The sequence below is a fragment of the Tasmannia lanceolata genome, unplaced genomic scaffold (genome assembly GCF_043159265.1).
Source record: "Tasmannia lanceolata isolate RefF3 unplaced genomic scaffold, GAP_Taslan_0.1 ptg000066l, whole genome shotgun sequence".
Taxonomy (NCBI): domain Eukaryota; kingdom Viridiplantae; phylum Streptophyta; class Magnoliopsida; order Canellales; family Winteraceae; genus Tasmannia; species Tasmannia lanceolata.
In genome coordinates, this window is record NW_027518743.1 from 115001 (window position 1) to 122500 (window position 7500).

The following is a 7500-nucleotide window of genomic DNA, read 5'->3' on the forward strand; positions in this document are numbered from 1 at the left end:
GGCGCCTTGGACGATGTCTTGCGAAGACCATGGGCACAAGGCCATGGCATATGGTGAGGAAAGGACCACGGTTGCCAAGGTTAGGCACCGGAATGCTTGGCCTTGGCTTGCCAAAGCAGGGCATTGCTGGGTTGGGCTCCCTTGGCCTTCCGGGCGCCTTGGACACTGTCTTGGGAAGACCATGGGCACAAGGCCATGGCATATGGTGGGGAATGGACCACGGTTGCCAAGGCTAGGCATATAGAGAGGAATCGCATTTTTGCCCGGATAGGCACCGGAATGCTTGGCCTTGGCTTGCCATAGCAGGGCATTGCTGGGTTGGGCTCCCTTGGCCTTCCGGGGGCCTTGGACGCTGTCTTGGGAAGACCATGGGCACAAGGCCATGGCATATAGTGAGGAATGGACCACGGTTGGCAAGGCTAGGCATATAGAGAGGAATGGACCACGGTTGCCAAGGTTGCGCAAGTTTTGGGCATTTTTTGCCCGGATATGCCCAAGTATGCCCCGATAGGCCCGTTACGCCCCGGTATGAACGCGTATGCCCGGATAGACTCGGTATGCCTTGGGATACATGCGTATGCCCCGATAGGCTTGGTACGCCCCGATATGCGCACGTGTGCCCCAGTAGGGCTCGGTATGCCCCGGTATGTACGCGTGTGCCCCGATAGGCCCGGTATGCCCCGATATGCACACGTGTGCCCCAATAGGGGTCGGTATGCCCCGGTAGGTACGCGTGTGCCCCGTAATGCACGTTTCGCAGATCTCCCCGCATGTCCCGCCCCTATATGTAATACTTACTTACTTACTTACTTTCTTTCTTGCTTGCTTGCTTGCTTGCAATGGTTGGGAGTGCCCGGCATGCCCCGCTGCAGAGACCAAGGGCGCAATGACTTGGCACCGCGGATGCCGGGACTCCGGCACTTCCCGTGGCACTGATGGTTGGTTCCAAAGACAAAAGGCCGTGCAAGGCCACCGCACCGCGGATGATTTTGCTCGTGCTGGCGCCGTTGTGTGGCCAAAGAACATGCGCGAATGCTCGTGTCGGAAGGGTTGGTGTCCTGGCCCCGCGGGTGTCACGAATGCTCGGTTGCGAAGACCATGGGACCAGAGCCATGGCACGTCGGATGATGGCTCCAGCTGGCGCCCCGGCACTTTCTGTGGCATTGATGCTCGGTTTCAAAGACAAACGTGCGCAGTGCCAGGGGACCGCGGATGACTGCTCGTGCTGGCCCCGTTGGGCGGCATTGATGGTCGGTTGCAAAGAAAATGCGCGATTGCTCGTGTCGGGGCCCGGCAAGCCAAGGCCAAGCGAGCCATGGCACGTCGGATGATGGCTCCAGCTGGCGCCCCGGCACTTTCTGTGGCATTGATGCTCGGTTTCAAAGACAAACGTGCGCAGGGCCAGGGGACCGCGGATGACTGCTCGTGCTGGCCCCGTTGGGCGGCATTGATGGTCGGTTGCAAAGAAAATGCGCGATTGCTCGTGTCGGGGCCTGGCAAGCCAAGGCCAAGCGAGCCATGGCAACGCGGATGATGGCTCGCTAGTGCTGGCGCCGTGCACAGTGGCCTCGCACACTCGCCCTGCACGCTTCCCTTGCACGCAGCCTTGCACACTAGCCTCGCATGCGAGCCTTGCACCCTAGCCATGCAAACTAGCCTTGCACGGTAGCCATGCACACAAGCCGTGCACATTAGCCATGCGCACAAGCCCCGCACACTAGCCTTGCGCACAACCCTTGCACACAAGCCATGCACTCGAGCAATGCACACAAGCCTTGCACTCAAGCAATGCACACAAGCCCTGGACACTAGCCTTGCACACGGGCCTGGCACACAAGCCTTGGGCACTAGCCTTGCGCACTAGCGTTCCACATGAGCCTTGCACACTAGCCTTGGACACTAGCCTTGCACACAGGCCTTGCACACTAGGCATGCTTGGGCGAGCTGATCCCGCATCAAGTCGACGGGTCTAGGCATTCTTGGGCGCAGATCCCGCATCGTCTCGTCGCGTCTGGGCGCAAACACGTCGCGTCTCGTTGCGTCTTCAGAAGTCGTCGCTAACAGCACCTTTGGTTGCCACTGGTGGTTAGGCTGGTTGGTTGCGCAAACCCTATAGGAGGGTGGCATGCTGGTGGGCGTTTTTGCCCGGATAGGCACTAGAATGTGCAGATTTTGGGCGTTTTTGCCTGGATAGGCTAAGGAATGGGCATGCTTTGGGCGTTTTTGCCCGGATAGGCACCGGAATGCTTGGCCTTGGCTTGTCCTAGCAAGGCATTGCTGGGTTGGGCTCCCTTGGCCTTTTGGGCGCCTTGGACGATGTCTTGCGAAGACCATGGGCACAAGGCCATGGCATATGGTGAGGAAAGGGCCACGGTTGCCAAGGTTAGGCACCGGAATGCTTGGCCTTGGCTTGCCAAAGCAGGGCATTGCTGGGTTGGGCTCCCTTGGCCTTCCGGGCGCCTTGGACACTGTCTTGGGAAGACCATGGGCACAAGGCCATGGCATATGGTGGGGAATGGACCACGGTTGCCAAGGCTAGGCATATAGAGAGGAATTGCATTTTTGCCCGGATAGGCACCGGAATGCTTGGCCTTGGCTTGCCATAGCAGGGCATTGCTGGGTTGGGCTCCCTTGGCCTTCCGGGGGCCTTGGACGCTGTCTTGGGAAGACCATGGGCACAAGGCCATGGCATATAGTGAGGAATGGACCACGGTTGGCAAGGCTAGGCATATAGAGAGGAATGGACCACGGTTGCCAAGGTTGCGCAAGTTTTGGGCATTTTTTGCCCGGATATGCCCAAGTATGCCCCGATAGGCCCGTTACGCCCCGGTATGAACGCGTATGCCCGGATAGACTCGGTATGCCTTGGGATACATGCGTATGCCCCGATAGGCTTGGTACGCCCCGATATGCGCACGTGTGCCCCAGTAGGGCTCGGTATGCCCCGGTATGTACGCGTGTGCCCCGATAGGCCCGGTATGCCCCGATATGCACACGTGTGCCCCAATAGGGGTCGGTATGCCCCGGTAGGTACGCGTGTGCCCCGTAATGCACGTTTCGCAGATCTCCCCGCATGTCCCGCCCCTATATGTAATACTTACTTACTTACTTACTTTCTTTCTTGCTTGCTTGCTTGCTTGCAATGGTTGGGAGTGCCCGGCATGCCCCGCTGCAGAGACCAAGGGCGCAATGACTTGGCACCGCGGATGCCGGGACTCCGGCACTTCCCGTGGCACTGATGGTTGGTTCCAAAGACAAAAGGCCGTGCAAGGCCACCGCACCGCGGATGATTTTGCTCGTGCTGGCGCCGTTGTGTGGCCAAAGAACATGCGCGAATGCTCGTGTCGGAAGGGTTGGTGTCCTGGCCCCGCGGGTGTCACGAATGCTCGGTTGCGAAGACCATGGGACCAGAGCCATGGCACGTCGGATGATGGCTCCAGCTGGCGCCCCGGCACTTTCTGTGGCATTGATGCTCGGTTTCAAAGACAAACGTGCGCAGGGCCAGGGGACCGCGGATGACTGCTCGTGCTGGCCCCGTTGGGCGGCATTGATGGTCGGTTGCAAAGAAAATGCGCGATTGCTCGTGTCGGGGCCCGGCAAGCCAAGGCCAAGCGAGCCATGGCACGTCGGATGATGGCTCCAGCTGGCGCCCCGGCACTTTCTGTGGCATTGATGCTCGGTTTCAAAGACAAACGTGCGCAGGGCCAGGGGACCGCGGAGGACTGCTCGTGCTGGCCCCGTTGGGCGGCATTGATGGTCGGTTGCAAAGAAAATGCGCGATTGCTCGTGTCGGGGCCTGGCAAGCCAAGGCCAAGCGAGCCATGGCAACGCGGATGATGGCTCGCTAGTGCTGGCGCCGTGCACAGTGGCCTCGCACACTCGCCCTGCACGCTTCCCTTGCACGCAGCCTTGCACACTAGCCTCGCATGCGAGCCTTGCACCCTAGCCATGCAAACTAGCCTTGCACGGTAGCCATGCACACAAGCCGTGCACATTAGCCATGCGCACAAGCCCCGCACACTAGCCTTGCGCACAACCCTTGCACACAAGCCATGCACTCGAGCAATGCACACAAGCCTTGCACTCAAGCAATGCACACAAGCCCTGGACACTAGCCTTGCACACGGGCCTGGCACACAAGCCTTGGGCACTAGCCTTGCGCACTAGCGTTCCACATGAGCCTTGCACACTAGCCTTGGACACTAGCCTTGCACACAGGCCTTGCACACTAGGCATGCTTGGGCGAGCTGATCCCGCATCAAGTCGACGGGTCTAGGCATTCTTGGGCGCAGATCCCGCATCGTCTCGTCGCGTCTGGGCGCAAACACGTCGCGTCTCGTTGCGTCTTCAGAAGTCGTCGCTAACAGCACCTTTGGTTGCCACTGGTGGTTAGGCTGGTTGGTTGCGCAAACCCTATAGGAGGGTGGCATGCTGGTGGGCGTTTTTGCCCGGATAGGCACTAGAATGTGCAGATTTTGGGCGTTTTTGCCTGGATAGGCTAAGGAATGGGCATGCTTTGGGCGTTTTTGCCCGGATAGGCACCGGAATGCTTGGCCTTGGCTTGTCCTAGCAAGGCATTGCTGGGTTGGGCTCCCTTGGCCTTTTGGGCGCCTTGGACGATGTCTTGCGAAGACCATGGGCACAAGGCCATGGCATATGGTGAGGAAAGGACCACGGTTGCCAAGGTTAGGCACCGGAATGCTTGGCCTTGGCTTGCCAAAGCAGGGCATTGCTGGGTTGGGCTCCCTTGGCCTTCCGGGCGCCTTGGACACTGTCTTGGGAAGACCATGGGCACAAGGCCATGGCATATGGTGGGGAATGGACCACGGTTGCCAAGGCTAGGCATATAGAGAGGAATTGCATTTTTGCCCGGATAGGCACCGGAATGCTTGGCCTTGGCTTGCCATAGCAGGGCATTGCTGGGTTGGGCTCCCTTGGCCTTCCGGGGGCCTTGGACGCTGTCTTGGGAAGACCATGGGCACAAGGCCATGGCATATAGTGAGGAATGGACCACGGTTGGCAAGGCTAGGCATATAAAGAGGAATGGACCACGGTTGCCAAGGTTGCGCAAGTTTTGGGCATTTTTTGCCCGGATATGCCCAAGTATGCCCCGATAGGCCCGTTACGCCCCGGTATGAACGCGTATGCCCGGATAGACTCGGTATGCCTTGGGATACATGCGTATGCCCCGATAGGCTTGGTACGCCCCGATATGCGCACGTGTGCCCCAGTAGGGCTCGGTATGCCCCGGTATGTACGCGTGTGCCCCGATAGGCCCGGTATGCCCCGATATGCACACGTGTGCCCCAATAGGGGTCGGTATGCCCCGGTAGGTACGCGTGTGCCCCGTAATGCACGTTTCGCAGATCTCCCCGCATGTCCCGCCCCTATATGTAATACTTACTTACTTACTTACTTTCTTTCTTGCTTGCTTGCTTGCTTGCAATGGTTGGGAGTGCCCGGCATGCCCCGCTGCAGAGACCAAGGGCGCAATGACTTGGCACCGCGGATGCCGGGACTCCGGCACTTCCCGTGGCACTGATGGTTGGTTCCAAAGACAAAAGGCCGTGCAAGGCCACCGCACCGCGGATGATTTTGCTCGTGCTGGCGCCGTTGTGTGGCCAAAGAACATGCGCGAATGCTCGTGTCGGAAGGGTTGGTGTCCTGGCCCCGCGGGTGTCACGAATGCTCGGTTGCGAAGACCATGGGACCAGAGCCATGGCACGTCGGATGATGGCTCCAGCTGGCGCCCCGGCACTTTCTGTGGCATTGATGCTCGGTTTCAAAGACAAACGTGCGCAGGGCCAGGGGACCGCGGATGACTGCTCGTGCTGGCCCCGTTGGGCGGCATTGATGGTCGGTTGCAAAGAAAATGCGCGATTGCTCGTGTCGGGGCCCGGCAAGCCAAGGCCAAGCGAGCCATGGCACGTCGGATGATGGCTCCAGCTGGCGCCCCGGCACTTTCTGTGGCATTGATGCTCGGTTTCAAAGACAAACGTGCGCAGGGCCAGGGGACCGCGGAGGACTGCTCGTGCTGGCCCCGTTGGGCGGCATTGATGGTCGGTTGCAAAGAAAATGCGCGATTGCTCGTGTCGGGGCCTGGCAAGCCAAGGCCAAGCGAGCCATGGCAACGCGGATGATGGCTCGCTAGTGCTGGCGCCGTGCACAGTGGCCTCGCACACTCGCCCTGCACGCTTCCCTTGCACGCAGCCTTGCACACTAGCCTCGCATGCGAGCCTTGCACCCTAGCCATGCAAACTAGCCTTGCACGGTAGCCATGCACACAAGCCGTGCACATTAGCCATGCGCACAAGCCCCGCACACTAGCCTTGCGCACAACCCTTGCACACAAGCCATGCACTCGAGCAATGCACACAAGCCTTGCACTCAAGCAATGCACACAAGCCCTGGACACTAGCCTTGCACACGGGCCTGGCACACAAGCCTTGGGCACTAGCCTTGCGCACTAGCGTTCCACATGAGCCTTGCACACTAGCCTTGGACACTAGCCTTGCACACAGGCCTTGCACACTAGGCATGCTTGGGCGAGCTGATCCCGCATCAAGTCGACGGGTCTAGGCATTCTTGGGCGCAGATCCCGCATCGTCTCGTCGCGTCTGGGCGCAAACACGTCGCGTCTCGTTGCGTCTTCAGAAGTCGTCGCTAACAGCACCTTTGGTTGCCACTGGTGGTTAGGCTGGTTGGTTGCGCAAACCCTATAGGAGGGTGGCATGCTGGTGGGCGTTTTTGCCCGGATAGGCACTAGAATGTGCAGATTTTGGGCGTTTTTGCCTGGATAGGCTAAGGAATGGGCATGCTTTGGGCGTTTTTGCCCGGATAGGCACCGGAATGCTTGGCCTTGGCTTGTCCTAGCAAGGCATTGCTGGGTTGGGCTCCCTTGGCCTTTTGGGCGCCTTGGACGATGTCTTGCGAAGACCATGGGCACAAGGCCATGGCATATGGTGAGGAAAGGACCACGGTTGCCAAGGTTAGGCACCGGAATGCTTGGCCTTGGCTTGCCAAAGCAGGGCATTGCTGGGTTGGGCTCCCTTGGCCTTCCGGGCGCCTTGGACACTGTCTTGGGAAGACCATGGGCACAAGGCCATGGCATATGGTGGGGAATGGACCACGGTTGCCAAGGCTAGGCATATAGAGAGGAATCGCATTTTTGCCCGGATAGGCACCGGAATGCTTGGCCTTGGCTTGCCATAGCAGGGCATCGCTGGGTTGGGCTCCCTTGGCCTTCCGGGGGCCTTGGACGCTGTCTTGGGAAGACCATGGGCACAAGGCCATGGCATATAGTGAGGAATGGACCACGGTTGGCAAGGCTAGGCATATAGAGAGGAATGGACCACGGTTGCCAAGGTTGCGCAAGTTTTGGGCATTTTTTGCCCGGATATGCCCAAGTATGCCCCGATAGGCCCGTTACGCCCCGGTATGAACGCGTATGCCCGGATAGACTCGGTATGCCTTGGGATACATGCGTATGCCCCGATAGGC